This window comes from Pseudonaja textilis, chromosome 4 (assembly GCF_049901715.1).
Source record: "Pseudonaja textilis isolate UNSWEBS1 chromosome 4, rPseTex1.2, whole genome shotgun sequence".
Lineage (NCBI taxonomy): Eukaryota > Metazoa > Chordata > Lepidosauria > Squamata > Elapidae > Pseudonaja > Pseudonaja textilis.
The window spans coordinates 69,349,621-69,366,626 of NC_141993.1; the positions used below are offsets into that span (position 1 = coordinate 69,349,621).

At 36.1% G+C, this 17,006-nt stretch overlaps 1 protein-coding gene across 1 annotated transcript in view; it reads right to left on the minus strand.

Moving 5' to 3' along the window:
- The window catches only part of GPR149 (G protein-coupled receptor 149), a 41,162-nt gene that overhangs the window by 7,399 nt on the left and 16,757 nt on the right, over positions 1–17,006 (minus strand). The gene's annotated exons all lie outside the window — the stretch shown is intronic.

Genomic DNA, 17,006 nt, shown 5'->3' on the forward strand with positions numbered 1-17,006 from the left:
CAGAACACAGCAAATTCCAAGACCAATAAACACAGACCAAGACTCCCAATCAATCAGGATGAAGAAAAAACCATTCTGGAACAGCAGTAGGTTAGCTCCAAATTTAAAACTGAAACAACTGTAAAAGTCTGATTCACAGATGAGCACAATACAGAAGCCTGATGATGGCAGATGAGATTCTGCCGAAAGGTTGCTACAACTTTAAAAGCACAACTATAATGACGTGGGAAAATACCTGAACAAAGCTGAATAACATACATGTAAGTACCCGCAAAAACTTAAGAAAACCTATATATATATAGGAACCTCTGCCACTTCAGAGCAGCATATCTGCCTGTGTAGCGTCACTGTAAACAAATATAATTTGAGCTCTGTTGGGTTGTGAAATGCTTTTTTAGTCTGCTACCCTGTGAAAAATCTGAGAGATGAGAATACAATTATTATTTTTTACCATGAACCTTCAATTGTTAGTTTTTCAGAGGCATGCCAGTCTGATTTATCAGGTAATATTTAGCCACTCTGATAAATTTCCATTATCAGTTCCCATTAGCTCTTTGCTTTATAGATCCAAACCAGAATGTCAGAATCATAGAATAACAGAATGGATGAACTGGAAAAAACATTATAGATTATATAATCCAACCTCTTGCTCTGCGCAGGGATCCATTAAACTTTTTCTGAAAGCTTCCATTTGAAAACCTGAAGTAAGAGTGAATACCCAACTGTTCTAGACAGAATTATTCTATCTATGGGGAAGTCCTACTAATTCTCAGACTGAATAACCTTTCCTCTGTGTGTGTGTGTGTGTGTGTGTGTGTGTGTGTGAGAGAGAGAGAGAGAGAGAGAGAGAGAGAGAGAGAGTTTCCAGACCTTTTAACATCCTGGTCTCTCTTTTGAACTCCAACTAATTCAGGTCTCTTAAAACATTTTGTCCAGGATAGGATGTAGTTGTCTAACTTTAGTCTAACCAATGCAGAGTACAATGGAAATATTAGATTTTATGATTTCAATACAATCCTTTTAATGTAGGCCAAGCATACACTGGTATTTTTTAGCACCTGATCTAATTGGGCAGCTGCAACATTCACTGTAATGTGGACATTTCATTTTCAACATTGGAATGTAAGAACAATTATTTTAATGCCACATAATGTCTAAACCATTCTAGGATATTTGATTAGATAACTGGTGAGTCCCAATCTGACCAACATTCAGTAGAAAATCATATTACTGTTGCTGCTGCCTACCACTTTTAAATATAAGAGGAGATAAATATTAAATATAAGAAGAGATAAATCAAAAGATATTCTGTGGAAGATGGCACAACTGGACAAGAAAAGAACAACCACAAGTAATTGTGAGTGTGTTCTGCTAAAGTGTGTCTAAGTAGAATTCATTTCTTGGAGTTCTGAGACTAGGTTTCTTTTTTCAGGGCGAATGGCCTTCATTCATTCCTATAAGAAAATTAATCACTGTAACTGAAGAGCAGATAATCTTGACAAGATAAATACTGCCATTGTTAAAAAAAAAAAACCCCAGACTGTCCTTCAAACGCTTCAGGCAGGAAGCCAGCTCACAAGCTTAATTCTTTATTACCACATTAAGGAAATGGTAGAAAATTGTGGAACCAAGAACAACAGCTTCCCTTTCACAGTGTTTCTGGCTCTGGGTCTCTATCACACAGAATGTGAATCATATATATAAGTGATGATTCTCCATTCATGAATAAAAATACAGGAAGAAATAATTTGGTAGGTAACATAATAAATATGGATTTTGACCTTTCCATAATTCAAAGGAACAAAAACTATAATTGTATTTTTAGATAAAGAAAAGCATGCATTCTCCCCCCCCTTTTTTTTATCTTCCCTTGTACTAAAATGCATCCAGCTTAATTACTGACTTCTCTAAAGAGCCCAAAATATATGTGGAGCTTATTCAGAATTGGAAGAAATATTTCAGGCTACCCCAAATCATATGGCAGTAGTGATCAAACAAAACAGTAGCAATCTGTTTGTATTTATATCTTGAGGCACATTCATGTTAAAATGGAAATCAGATGCCAAACAACATGCCAAGAAAACTAAATATACCTCCTATGACATTTGCATGGTTTGTCTCTTTTTTTCCTACAGAATTAGCTTTTCTTGGTGTACTATATTGGCCTTAAAATTGCTTCTAATGTACAGACTATTCAGTTTTTAAAACAGCACTTATAATAGGGGTAGACTAATGAGGCTTCTGGTTTGAAGGGCTTTGGCGACAGACAGAAATCCGCGATCGTGCGTGGTTTCTGTCTGGGCTCACCCCTGGAGCGCCCCGAGCCAGCTGGTTTCGGGGCTAAGCCATCCTGTAGAGGTAGTGAAGAGGGGGGAGACCGCCAGCAGGGTTGAGGAGAGCCACATCTCTCCTCCTCAGCTGGCCATTATTCCCTTTCCCAAAGGCGGTTGCAGCAGTGGTCAGAAATGGCCACCACAAAGAAGAACTCGACTGGAAAAGAATGTGCAGGAGGAAGATAAGAAGTGAAAGTTTTGGCTGACTGGGTTAAATTGTAAAACCAACAACCAAGGTACCCTGGAATTTAAACTTACAAAAAATAACATCGCTCCCAAAGAAGAGTTGGAAGCAGTGAAGGAAAGTGAAAAGGGAAAGGTTTGGCTTTTTTTTCTTCTTCTCTCTCCTTCCCTATACTGACAACTAAGAGACTTAAATAAGAAAGCAGAAAAATCTACTTTGGCATCAATAGGCAATTAAGCTGAAAATTAAACAAAATGCCAAAGGGATAATAAAGATTTCTCGACATTAAAAACTTTCTTTTTCATAAGCAGGAAGGGAGAGAAAAAGAATAAGGGCAGGATCTGGAAGAGGGAGGAGACTGCCTGGAATTAAAAAGAATCTACAGTAAAACTTCCACAAGACTTCTAAAAGATACATTTTAACTGAAACTTTGCAACTAAATAGTAACCCCAGGAAGATAAAGTGAAAAAAAGAGCAAAAAGAAACAGCTTGCGTGTATTTGGATTATTTGGTGATCTTTGGATTTTTGGTTATTATATTTGAATGACTAAAATCAATCGGGTGGTTGTTTAAAAATTTATAAAATGGCACCACTTCTGGATGAATTGAAAATAGAACTTAAAAAGTACAAAGAAGATGCACAAGAAGGGAAGGGTTCTTTTGGCTTCATTTTTCAATTCTTAGAAATGGAGATTTGGAACTATGAGAAACAAGAAAATATTGCAAAACAAGAAGACTGGGACAAAGAAGAAGCCATTTTTAATGAACAAGTAATTCTATGTGGGGAACAAAAAGGAAAGGTGGGGAAAGAGAATGGAGAATTTAAGACTTAAAAAAACAACCAAAGAAAAGAAAAATAATTCAAAAAATAAGTATAATACTGGAAAGCAACAGAAGGGAATACAGAAGAGAAAAATAGAGGTAGAGAGACATGGGGGTAAAAAGGGGAGAGAGAAGAAGAGAGGGAAGAAGGAAAGGAAAAGAAGTTACAAAGGACCGGAGCAAGATATAGAGAAACAGGACCTATTTAGAGATAATGGGTGAAAATCTAACTGAAAAAGGGATTCTGTAAAAGTACATAAGATTGTATTGTTATATTAGTAATAGAAATAACTTTAGAAAATTGGAAACAACGTATGATTAAAATGAGGGATAAAGTAGTTAGTGTAATTTAGTGAAATGTTTGTGAATAAAATAAATGAAATAAAATAAATGAGAAAACTGAATTAGGAAGGAATGGGAACATTTTAATTAGTTAATGTTTTATAAAATATAAGTGAAGAGGGGGGGAATTAACTATGGAAAGCTTATAATTGTTCCCATAGAAGTATGATATTTAATTGAAAAGTAATGTTAAAGATGTTAAGACTTTAATGAATATTAATATTAATGATAGAATTGAATTGGAATGGAATGTTGTTTTAATTATATACATTTATAATGTTTTTCTTTTTTTAAGAATACAGTGTGTATTTTAAGAATGTACCAAGCAGAATCCGAATGGAAGTTATGTATTATATTGAATGTTACAACTTTAGGGAAAAGATATAAAGGCGTCATACTCCAATCAGTAACTACAGGAGAAATTTTGTTTAATGAGAAAAGATAAAAGATAATTGAAACAGGACAGACAAAAAATATAAATACAATGATTTGAATTGAAATGAGATAATTAAAATAAAATTGAGAAAATTAAAAGAGGGGAGAAGCTATGCAGAAAATGTAAAATAGTAATAAGATATGGAATAGAATATAAAAATGAGCATGAACCTGAATTTGTGTCTGTACGAAGAAATGTAACCGAGGATTATGCTGCTTTCAAAAAAGATGTTTTATTTGTATTTTTTTTCTCTTTGTGAAAACTCAAATAAAACTTACAAAAATTAATAATAATAGGGATAGACTAACAAAACTATCCTGGGAAATAATAAACTGAATTTTAAGAATGTAATGTACACAATACGGGCTGAAATATGACAATTATTCAAGTTGATGAAATTTTAATTTCTATGTAGTGCTTAAACTATATTACTTGAACATCCTGGTTCATGATCCAGGGAATCTGTTCAGAGTCACTTCTCACCATGCAAGTATAAGCTCGAATGACTGAAAGCATAAAATAGCATATTAAGATAGAATAAAAAGTAATTCGCTACAGTTTCCTAGTTTATCCTCAGCCCCCAAAATAGTATTTTCTTACGTTCATTAGAATCCATTATGACTTTTATTGTTTTATCAATATATAAAATACAAATAAAAATAGGAAATTAAGGGAAGGAACAAGGGAGGGGTAAAGAAAATATGAGACATAAAGGAAGGAAGAAAAAAAGTGTTGTCTTCTGACTCTTTTTAGCACAGTACAAGATAACAACATTCCATCTTTTTTCCTACATTTGTTGAAAGACTAAAGAAGGCTATAGTGTGTGTGTGTGTGTGTGTGTGTGTGTAGAATCTCACTCTACATGTATCCCTAAGAAAATACAGCATTCAGTTCATTTTGTTTCCATCAATTTTGTGAATATCTGAATGATATTTATTTGTATAATAAGCCCACTGAAATGTCAGTTGTTGGCTGATGAGCTTGTAAGTGAGGAAAAAATGGGCAGAGCTTTTTCAAGCACTACATGAATGCTTCAAGTCCTGGTAAGGCAAGACAATAAGAAGGAGAATCAATCAGTTTTATTTATCCTTACTTCATTTTTGCCAGTCAATCAAGATTTTTCTTTCTTTTGCTTCCTTTTGCTCTTTTGAAGGGAGGTTCAATTCGAATGGGAAGTTTTCTTCTTTTAAGGGCATTATTAAAAACTAGTCTGAGTTGGAGCAGATTTCTTCAATAAACGCATTTTTGTTGGCAGTTTTTCCATTTTCAAATATTTCTAATGTAATATATTTTTCTCTATTATTTTTCTACATATGCATTTTTAGTAGATTTTGCTCTAATATATCTTTCAGTATTGTTTTTTTTAAAAAAAAAAAATAGCAAGCAGCTTTGCAACCTTGGAAGAGTTACAATATTCTGATTTGAGTTTTGGTATTGTCTAAAAAAAAATAAAACAAAACAGACGAATTTGGATCCAAATGCAAACTGAATAAATTGAAATTTTTTTCTTCCAAAGGTTGAGTCTAAATCATACAAAAATATATTTCATCTGGCAATATAATCTACTATTTTAGATAGTAGAATATTTTTGTAGGTAGGTAGGTAGGTAGGTAGGTAGATAGATAGATAGATAGATAGATAGAAGATAGAATATTCCATTCGTACAAAAGAAAAGTAAAAGCTCAATAGAATGTACAGTTCCTCAACAAATTTGCAAATTCAGGCATACTTAAAAGTTCCAATAAGGTCTAAATATATTTGTCATTTTATCAAACTTTAACATGAAACATCATGATATGTAGGAAAAGTAATACTAATTTTTAATGTGTTTCATGCGATGTTTGGCATTTCCCCAGTGTCTAATAATAAGAGCACAACGTGCATTTTCTGTTCTCTGGAAAATATCTATTTAGATGGAGCAGAATTTCAAGAAATGTTTTTCTCTCTATTATATCCTTTTATTCTACTATTTTAAGAGACAACTATAGAGAAAAATGGGATAGACTGTGAGAAAAATTGAATACTCTAATTGGATGAATTTGACATAACTAAGAGAGGTAGTATTTCAAAATGCAATACTTATCTGATACTTCATATGAGTAATAGATTGGAATATTCTGAATGGCTTGCCTTTGTTCTAATATAATTCTATAAAATCATATGGGAAATTAGAATATATTTGCACGTTGTATATAATTATGTATTTGTCTATCTATCACCTATCTATGGTATCTATCTATGACATAATTTTATGCATATTAATAGTTTTAATCTGAATACATTGACATAGCTACTTTAAATTTTAAATCATTGTCTGAGAGAAGATAGAACATGGTGCTTGTGTACTTTTTTACCATTTCATGTACTCTTTTCTGGCCTTGAAATACAAAGCTCAATCTACTGGAAGCCACTTCAGTTAATATATTGTAATGACATTCAAAATGTCAACACCTTGTTTCCTTGAATATTTTTTGGATTGTCTGGGGCTCATATTGCTTTTCTGTTATTATTTCCTACTAATAGTTGGAGTGGGTTTTTTTTCTTTTAGAATATATGTGCATTCTCTCTTGAAACTATGAGAAACAATAGGCCATTGCTTTTAGCCTTCAAGGCCACGTAACTACAGAAATTGAAATGGGTGACAATGATAAGTGTTTTGTTACTATTTTTTTCAAAAAGAAAAAAAAATAGGCATTGCAAGTCTGCTTGCCTTGAGCATCAATTTGTCTTGTAACAACTGAACTTTGGAGAGTAAGAATTAAATATCTCCTGTAATTGACTTGGAGAAGTGGTTCCAGAGCTGCTATCCTATAAGAATACAAGAATAAAACCTATTAAATTGAGACCTGCTTCTGACAAAGCATATATAAAATTTAACAATAGTTCTGAGATTAATGGGAGATACAACATTCCTGATCAAGAGTATGTCGAAAACTGAAGCCATGTTGAAGTTTCAGTGTGGCCACATGGAGCGAGGGGTAAGGGAGGGGAGATTAGAGACAGCTGGGGTTATGTAGTCAAAATAAAATACTTTCTCCTGGGAACCAAGAATGTTCTCACACCCGGCTGGAGGAAGGAGTGATGTCACCAGACCAGCAAACACTGCCTTGATCGGGCCATGTGACTGATTGGGGTTGAGGGAGTTAATTAGGTGAAAACCAAGGGGCCCCTCCGAGCTGGTTTTCACCAGATATGTGCCAATTTGATATTTCCAACAAAGCTGTTCCTTGAGGAATTCACCTGCCTCAGAATTTTTGCTTGCAATGGATCTATTACTTGGAACCCTGACGGTTTCATTACTATTCCCAAACTATGTCTTCATCCTGAAGATCCTAATACAAGGTATCTGTGGGTAATCTAATACCCTAGTGCACCTGACAAACATACATTTAGTATCCAGAAGATTCCTTGCCCTAACTTTTATAGAAAAAAGGTAGTGAGTTATAAAGCATTGCAGGCTACAGTGTCCACCTTATCTCCAAAAATACCCATGGGAACTTACATAATTCACATTACTATTTGTATGAAATCAGTTGGTGAGCGTAACCTGAGGAATGTTTGGAAACTTGGGTATGTGCCGGGGGGAGGGGGGAGGGGGGAGGGAGCAGAGAGAGAAGGCAAAAATAACATTTTGTGGCAGTGACCAAAAACAGTTTTGCCCAGTTTGCCTTCTAGTATATGGGAATGTTATGACAGAACATATATATCATAATTTCAATTTTTGTAAAAACGTAAGTTTTCTCATTCCATTGTAGCCGTTTTTCCACAGCCTACCTTCGGAAAGATTGGGGTATCCTATCTTAACATAACCTTCTTATTGTGTCCATTATTGATAAAGCAAAGGATCTCTGTTTTATTTTGTGATTACCGCTTATTAGTTAGGGAAGAAAGTTAAACATTCTTTAAAAATTTAAACATTCTTTAAAAACCTTATCCAATGTTCTTTCATTGAGAAGTGTTGCAAAGCACCCAGAATCATTGATGAGATGGGTGATGTAGAACTTTAATAAATAAGTATAAGAAAAATAAAAGTACTAAAAATAAAATAAAAAAAAAATTCTGTCTGTGTTGACTTCACAGTAATTTTCCTCTCCACAAAAACATTCAGTTTCTTAATCCTATGGTATCCCTATTCAATCAGTTCAGCAACACTCATATCAAGCATTTAGAAATAAGAATTATATCTCATCTGATCCCTCTGTTAACAGATGTTCCGGACTAGAGGTGGTATTCAGCAGATTCTGACCAGTTCTGGAAGATTGGTAGCGGAAATTTTGAGTAGTTTGGAGAACCGGCAAATAACACCTCTGACTGGAGATTTTACAGTAACCTTCCCCTGCCATGGACACCAAGCCACGCCCCCAGAACCTGTAGTAAAAAAAAAAATGAATCCCACTACTGTTCCAGACCATCATTCTTTAAGGAAAAAGATAATGATGGTCAGAGGTTAGAGAAATCTATTATGTCAATTTAAATAATATACCTTCCAGGACATCATGACAATAATTCAAGTATCTGTTGAGTGGGAAGGTGGGGGAAAAATCTCTAGAATATATATCCTAGAGAACAGGCATATATGTATTTTTATAGGTATATAGGTATTTTTTAATCTGGAGAGGATTGCTTTCTTTTTATCAGAAATCCTCACTTGCCTGATTGAATGTTCATTTTGTAAAAAATAAGTTTTGTGATTATATCTGGTTATAGTTATGTCCCACATGAGGCCTGCTCTTTTTTATTTTATTCCATTAAAACTGTCTGCACTTTCCAGAAATCGAGCAAATTATTGATTTCTATCATGAAATAATTAAGGCTCTGAAAATCGAAACAGAGAGTATCATTAAGACTCCAGAATTTACTGATAGGCAAATCTATATCTTTGTAAGGAGGCATTGTTAGACTAATAATAATTCCACACTGTTGTGATTATGATGGCTGTTCTGTTCTGTTTGACATATATAAGTACCTAAAATGAGGATTGATGTGAGAGCATAAGGTGTGAAAAAACTCTGGTCAGTGAACAAGTTCCAAAGAGCCAATGCTTTTGCTTAGAGATAGATAATCCTGTTTCTCAAAAACAGCTTTCTGGACTAGTCTTTCCTAAATCTGATGCTTCCTAGATGTTCTGAAATGCAACTTTTTCAATTGCTCTGTTTCTCTTTGACATTTTCTCAAAATGCCCAAAATTGTTCCTCAAAGTGTTAATTTCAAACCCCACCCCCCTGTCTCTTTTCTGGAGAGTAAAACATATTTGGCAAAAAGAACTGACATGCAGTTACATATAAAATGACAAACATTATAGGAAGAGTTTCCTAGAAAAGCATATCCTTGAAAAGATTATCATAATGTTTATGAGTTTAAGCATTCAAAACAGTATGAATGATATATATAAAAGATATGGAAACAATATGAATAAACACAAATTTGCTGTTGAAAAATATGATTACTATAGGTAATGAAATGTAAAGTTATTACTATTATTTTTTAAGTAAAGAAAATATTTCAAGACTATTTATCTTTGATGAAATTTTTAAAATACTAGCTATTTGGAATTTAAATTATTCATTATCTTTAATAATTGCTTAATGACCTATTGGGAAAATCACTGGGAATTGGGCAGCACATAATTAAACAAATTATTGTAAATTCAATATACGAAAGCAAGAAATCATATATAACAAACCTAATAAATAAATTAATAGGCAAATGAGAAAGTTGCTTTTTTCTTTTTTCCATACTACCAGAGCTGTGAACAAAATGTGATGGATCTACAACTTTATTTTTTGAATCCTTGTGATGAAATATATTAAATTATGTGCCTAGATTTGTTTTCCTGATTGATAGTATATGGAGTTTCAATCTACATATATCTCAGTGCTGTAAGAAGTAGTATGCTTATGTCCTCAAATAAAACAAAGAATGCACAGAACGTGCCGTTCTTACTAATATGAGTGATGTAGCTTCAAGTAGAAGTCTGCTGAAAATTAATTTCTGAAAATGAGTGCGACACATTGAAAGATTCCCCCCAGAAACCAAAGTCACACTAATTAATAGCTAATTTCAGCAAAGTCTCCTTTCGATCAAGCCTTGTTGTTGCCAAAGCTCTACTTAAATGAAGAATTGCTATAATATAATAAAACTTTCCTGAAGGAATAGAGTACAAGGCCCAATCATATTCATTTTGCTTAATGTATATGTCCTGAATGAGTTTTCCCATTAGAGAAAAATTCTAGTGAACAATCATGAGAGAAGCACTAAACAGCATCCATTTTGCAAGTTCAAGATGACCCTGAGAGAAGGGTGGAGGAAAAGGCTGGTAACACAGCCCATTTCTTTAGTAAAGTGCTGAGTTCTTTAGTTGTTATTTCTTTAGTTCAGTGCTGAGAAGGGAATGCTCAGTGCCTTTGCAGAGTGCTAAGTCTAGTTTGAAAGTCCCTTAAACAGGGGAGCTCCAGGCAAGAGTCAAGTGGACAGCTGAGTCCCAGTAAGACATTTATTCTCCACCATCCTCTGTTAATAAACTTCTTGAAGCAAACATGAAGTACATTACTATTTTCATTTCAAAACTCTTTAACAAGTAAAATATTACCATGGGGAAATCCATGTGCTTCCTCTGCCTCCGTATGTATGTATGTATGTATGTATGTATGTATGTATGCATGTATACAGCTATCTCTGACCTTCAACCTGATAAAAAAAATAACAAAAATATTGTCATCCTATTTTTTTTAGTGGCCAAAAGTAGCATTCTGCTGAAGGAGTGGGCCATTTCAATGGAAGGATTCAGCAAAAGTCTGACATTTTTGAAATTAGTGCTGAAAAAGAAATAGTCTACATTCTTTCAAGTTAACTAAGAATGTGTATAGGACTTATTTATTAGAATACAGTTCTGAGATTCATTTTCTAGAAGACAAATTGGTGAGGCTAGAAAGAAGTAATTTGCTTAACTTCCTAAGCAGAAAAAAAGCCTGAGCCCCAATTGCAAAACCACATATTTTTGCTTCTAACAAACTTGCTATTTAACAGCAGGAGAAAGGGAGCAAGAGCGAGGGTGGGAGGGAGGGAGAGATTGGCCTGGAAGACAATAGAACAGGAACAATTGAAGTAGTCCATTCTTAGCCATAATGTTAGAAATATGTGGGTTTAGGTTTATATAATCCAAGATAATAGTCTTTGAACCTGCAAGGTAAGCTAGAGAAGAAGAGACAGGAATTTTATGCCACAAAGAGGTTCAAATGTATTTATTCAATTTTAATCTCAAAACTTCTTCCTATATTTTTTCAAGGCTTTCACGATAACCTAGTGGGTTTAATTAAAAGTCATTATGTCAAGTTCTTGATGAAGTTCCTTTCATTCTAAATGACATGGATCTATACCATTGTTAAACTATGATGAAAGTTTGAGGTTCATGGAATATTTCAGAATCAGAACTAGTCCCAACTTCCATTTTAATTTTATTTAGCAATATTAGCTAAATAAAAGCTAATATTTATTTAGCAATATTAGCAAGAGACAATGCTATTATTATTAGTAGTAGTATTATTGAATTTATTTTCTCACTTGCTTAGTAGAAAAGCAATTTTTAGACACAATTATGTATTTTTAATCTATGTGCTCTACTGAAAATCATTCTTTTGAATGTGTTGCAGTGAACTGTTAATTAGAATGTTTTAAAGAAAAACCACAGGATAACATTTGTGATGTCACTAAAAGGAGAACAATTTTCTTCTCTCCATGATACATAAGGAACAACATTTATTCAAAAACTGAAAAGAGAAAATGGCGATAAGGAAATTGTCATATATCTGCAATTTACTAGAGTAATAAATCAGTCATTAATAAACCAATATCTATTTTTCCATAGCTTCTGAGATCAGTTCTAATTTGTTTTTATTTTTGCCATTCTCCTGATTTTTTCAGGAAATATATAGCAAGCCAATGGTTACTTCCGGATTCAGAAGATAACCAATAACTTGCAGATAGACCTTGAACTTCAGCTACTCCACTGGAAGAGGGCATAGTGTCAGTTACCTGAATTACACTTTTGAAAATATCAAATCAGAGACATGGTAAATCAATAAACTGTAAGGCAGGGGAAGCAGAAAAATAGATGACAGATAGTATCCAAAATTGTGGACTTAACCTCTTAAATCAAAAGAAATTATAGCTGCTTCTGATCTACGCTGGTTTTTGCTGATGTCAGATCTAGCATTTCAAAAACTCTTACAAGGGGAATATTTTTCCATATGTTACTGTTCTGAAAATATTCTGATCTTTCTGGATTAGGAGGACTAACTGGTAATTCATGGACGTCAGCTCATGGTTAGATTGCAATTTTTTCTACCTGAAATTACCCTATATCACAGGGGTGGGCAATTAATTTCTGTCGGGGCCACATGGAAAATCAGATCTGCGTTCGAGGCCGAACCAATTTACAAAGGCCATTATAAAGGGCCCATTATAAAATGCAGCAAATTATATATAAGAATATTATATATATATATATATATATATATATATATATATATATATATATATATATATATATATATATATATATATATGTTATGTCCCACCTTCAAAAGTAAGCAGATAAGGCTGAAAGCAGCAGTCCTCGCAAACAAAGGCAGCAACCAGGAGTCTCCACCGATCACAGCTGTGAAATGTTATGTCCCACCTTCAAAAGTAAGCAGATAAGGCTGAAAGCAGCAGTCCTCGCAAACAAAGGCAGCAACCAGAAGTCTCCACCGATCACAGCTGTGGCCAGCCTCGACAAAACAATCCAAAATAATAGTTCCAACAAATCCAATTCCAACAAAAATACTTCAGACCCAAATTCTCCAAGTCAAAGTCCTCAGCTCTTCTTGCAGACAATTTGTTCCCGACAGAATGCAGAGTCATTCCTCTTCCTTTTATAGAGCAGCAGCTAATTAGTCTAATTACTGATCTGCCCTCCTCCTGTGCTCCCGTTGGTTTCTCTCGTCAGGAGACGCCTGCTTCTGATATCCACCCAGCGATTATCTAAATTATTACTTTCACCTGAAGACTTCCCGGCTGATAACCTGATTGAGAAGCCGAGGAGGTTGAAGGTTCAGGCCGGTCCTGCAAATCAAATGTCCTCCCTTGTAACATTCTCATTCAAAACTGCAGGCAAAACTGTTAGGATTCCCTTTTGAAATTCAAACAGTCATTTCACGATCAAATCAAACTACAGGGAGTAACGTTCTCATTCAAAACTGCAAGCAAAACTGTTAAGATTCCCTTTTGAAATTCAACAGTCATTTCACAATCAAATCAAACTAAAGGGAGTAACGTTCCCTGGTTCTGACGTCAATCCATGATCTAACAGTCATCAGATTCAAAGTTCCTAACAGGATTGGACCTTCCAATCACAACACTATCCCCCACCTCAGGGCCCGTCCCCCGAGTCTTACGTTCAGGATGTGGTTTTGAAGGGAATTCTGCATGATATCTTCGAACAAGGTCTGGGGCATGTACCTTGGTCACATCCTGCCAATGACGGATCTCCGTTTCATTTTCTACTCTTCCCACAAAGTACTGGAATCGTCCCTTTTTCCATCGTGAATCATAAATTCCAACCACTGTAGTATCTGTAACAGGTTCAGTGCGGGGCCTAGATGTGAAACGTACCAGACCTAAGGCCTCCTTAAGGTCAGGTCTACGCTGTTTTCCTGACGAGCCAAGAGTGGTTTCAGGTACGGGTCCGCGGTTCCCTCTCCGATTGCAGGAATTAACAAAATGTCCCAGACCCCCGCAATAAAGGCACAAGCCTTCCTGGAACCGTCTCGAACGTTCCTGCGCTGTTAAGCGAGGGCGGAGTGCTCCCAACTCCAACGGCTCCTCTGTCATAACTATGGGTTGGAAAACTCTCGGTGGCGTGGGTTGTGCACGAAAAAACGAAGATGGTTCCATACTGAGCCGTTTGCGTCCACGTTGCTGTAAACGAGCTTCAATTCGTAAGCACTGAACTATCAATGCATCCAAAGTTAAAGCCCTCTCTGCATGGACCAGCTCATCTTTGATGGCATCAGACAGGCCTTCCTGGAATGCAGCCATATGAGCCGGTTCGTTCCAGTTGGAGTCCAAACACAGCACCCGAAATTCTGCAACGTATTCCTGAAGGGAACGTTTCCCCTGAGTAATGTCCCGTAACCGTCTATCCACAGTTTGTGATTTAATCGGGTTCTCAAACATTACCCTTATTTGTTGTAGAAATCCCTGGAAATTGTCTAATAATGGGCTATCCTGTACTAATAAGGGAGTAGCCCATTTGGCAGCCTGCCCAGACAAAAGGCTGAGAATGAATCCCGTCCTGGCCCGATCATTTGGAAAGTCTTCAGGCCTCAAGGACATAAATAATTGACACTGCCCCAGAAATGCCGGAAACATGTCCATTTGCCCAGAAAATTTCTCCGGCATGGATACTGGGCTTTTCCTCACAGGAGGGGCAGGGGGAACAGCAGCAGGGCTTGGTGAGCTGGAAACATAATTCAGCAATTGTGTTACCTGATTCTGAAGCGTCACATTGCTTTGCAGGAGCTGATTTATCTGTAACTGTTGCTGCTCGATCAAATTCTGCAGCTTTTTTGTATCCATCTTGGTTTGATGATAGTTTTTCAGGCTTGAAAGCAAAAAATGTAATGTCTTACCTATAAACTCAGATGAGCAGACGAAGTTTCAAAACTCAAAATATTCAAACGTACACAACACCGAATTCAAAGGAATAAATTAACACAGATGTCCCGTCTTTTGGCAGACTTCCCGGACTCTTATCAGGCTAAATGGAAATTAATCAATTTTTTGGCAGATTTCCCGGACTCTGTCAGGCAACAAATTTTTCTTCTCCGATCACACACCAGAGTTGATTTATAAGTCCATCTTACCTGAAAGATGGTTTGTTTTGGGTCGGGAACAATAATGTTATGTCCCACCTTCAAAAGTAAGCAGATAAGGCTGAAAGCAGCAGTCCTCGCAAACAAAGGCAGCAACCAGGAGTCTCCACCGATCACAGCTGTGAAATGTTATGTCCCATCTTCAAAAGTAAGCAGATAAGGCTGAAAGCAGCAGTCCTCGCAAACAAAGGCAGCAACCAGAAGTCTCCACCGATCACAACTGTGGCCAGCCTTGACAAAACAATCCAAAATAATAGTTCCAACAAATCCAATTCCAACAAAAATACTTCAGACCCAAATTCTCCAAGTCAAAGTCTTCAGCTCTTCTTGCAGACAATTTGTTCCCGACAGAATGCAGAGTCATTCCTCTTCCTTTTATAGAGCAGCAGCTAATTAGTCTCATTACTGATCTGCCCTCCTCCTGTGCTCCCGTTGGTTTCTCTTGTCAGGAGACGCCTGCTTCTGATATCCACCCAGCGATTATCTAAATTATTACTTTCACCTGAAGACTTCCCGGCTGATAACCTGATTGAGAAGCCGAGGAGGTTGAAGGTTCAGGCCGGTCCTGCAAATCAAATGTCCTCCCTTGTAACATTCTCATTCAAAACTGCAGGCAAAACTGTTAGGATTCCCTTTTGAAATTCAAACAGTCATTTCACGATCAAATCAAACTACAGGGAGTAACGTTCTCATTCAAAACTGCAAGCAAAACTGTTAAGATTCCCTTTTGAAATTCAACAGTCATTTCACAATCAAATCAAACTAAAGGGAGTAACGTTCCCTGGTTCTGACGTCAATCCATGATCTAACAGTCATCAGATTCAAAGTTCCTAACAGGATTGGACCTTCCAATCACAACATATATATATATATATATATATATATATATATATATATATATATATATATATATATATATATATATATATATTTCTGAGGTTCTCGATTTTTTTTTATTTTTTTTTTTTTTTTATTATTTTAATATAAAAAAAAAAAAAAAAAAAATTTTTTTTTTTTTTTTTTTTTTTTTTATTTTTTACATTTATTAATAAAATCCCAAATTTTATTTTTTTTTTTTTTTTTTTTTTTTTTTTTTTTTTTTTTTTTTTTTTTTTTTTTTTTTTTTTTTTTTTTTTTTGTTTTTTTTTTTTTTTTTTTGTTTTTTTTTTTTGGTTTTTTTTTTTTTGGTTTTGGTTTTTATTTTTGGTATTTTTTTTGGATTTTTTTTATTTTTTTTTTTCTTTTTTTTTTTTTTTTTAAAAAAAAAAAAAAAAACAGGGTTGCTCCTTTTTTTTTTTTTTTTTTTTTTTAAAAGGGTTTTCGCTGCCTGGGGTGCCTTGCCCTGCTGTGCCCGTTTCCCAGCTCGGCGGTCCTGCTCGGGCGGCACTTTAAAAGCCCTCCTCCTCGCGTACGCGCCCGACAAGCTGCTCACCACGACGGCGGCTCCCAGCACCTGAGCAACTTCCCAGCAACTTGCGGAGTCCTTTTTCCTCTCGGGCACTCGCACCTGGCCCCGAGCCGCGCGGCAGAGGGGAAGCCCAGAGTGCTGCCGGGTTGCCTCCTTCAACCACCCCGCCCACCCACCCGCCCACCTGCCAGGAGGAACTCTTCCCGCTCCTCAGCGGGAAGACGCTCCCACCTGCAAACTTTGCCTGTGCAAAGTTTAAGCCTGGAAGCCCCAGAAACCCGAGCAACTTCCCGGCAACTTTTGGCTTCCTTTCAACTCGCAGGTGCTCGCGCCTGGCCCCGAGCCGTGTGGCGGAGGGGAAACCTGGAGTGCCGCCAGGTCGCATCCTCCAAGCATCCTGCCCACCCACCGGGCTTCCCTCTGCCGCGCAGTTTGGGGCCAGGCGCGAGTGCCCACGAGTTGAAAGAAAGCCGAAAGTTGCTGGGAAGTTGCTCGGGTTTCCGGGGCTTCCAGGCTTAAACTTTGCACAGGCAAAGTTTGCAGGCGGGAGCGTCTTCCTGCCGAGGAG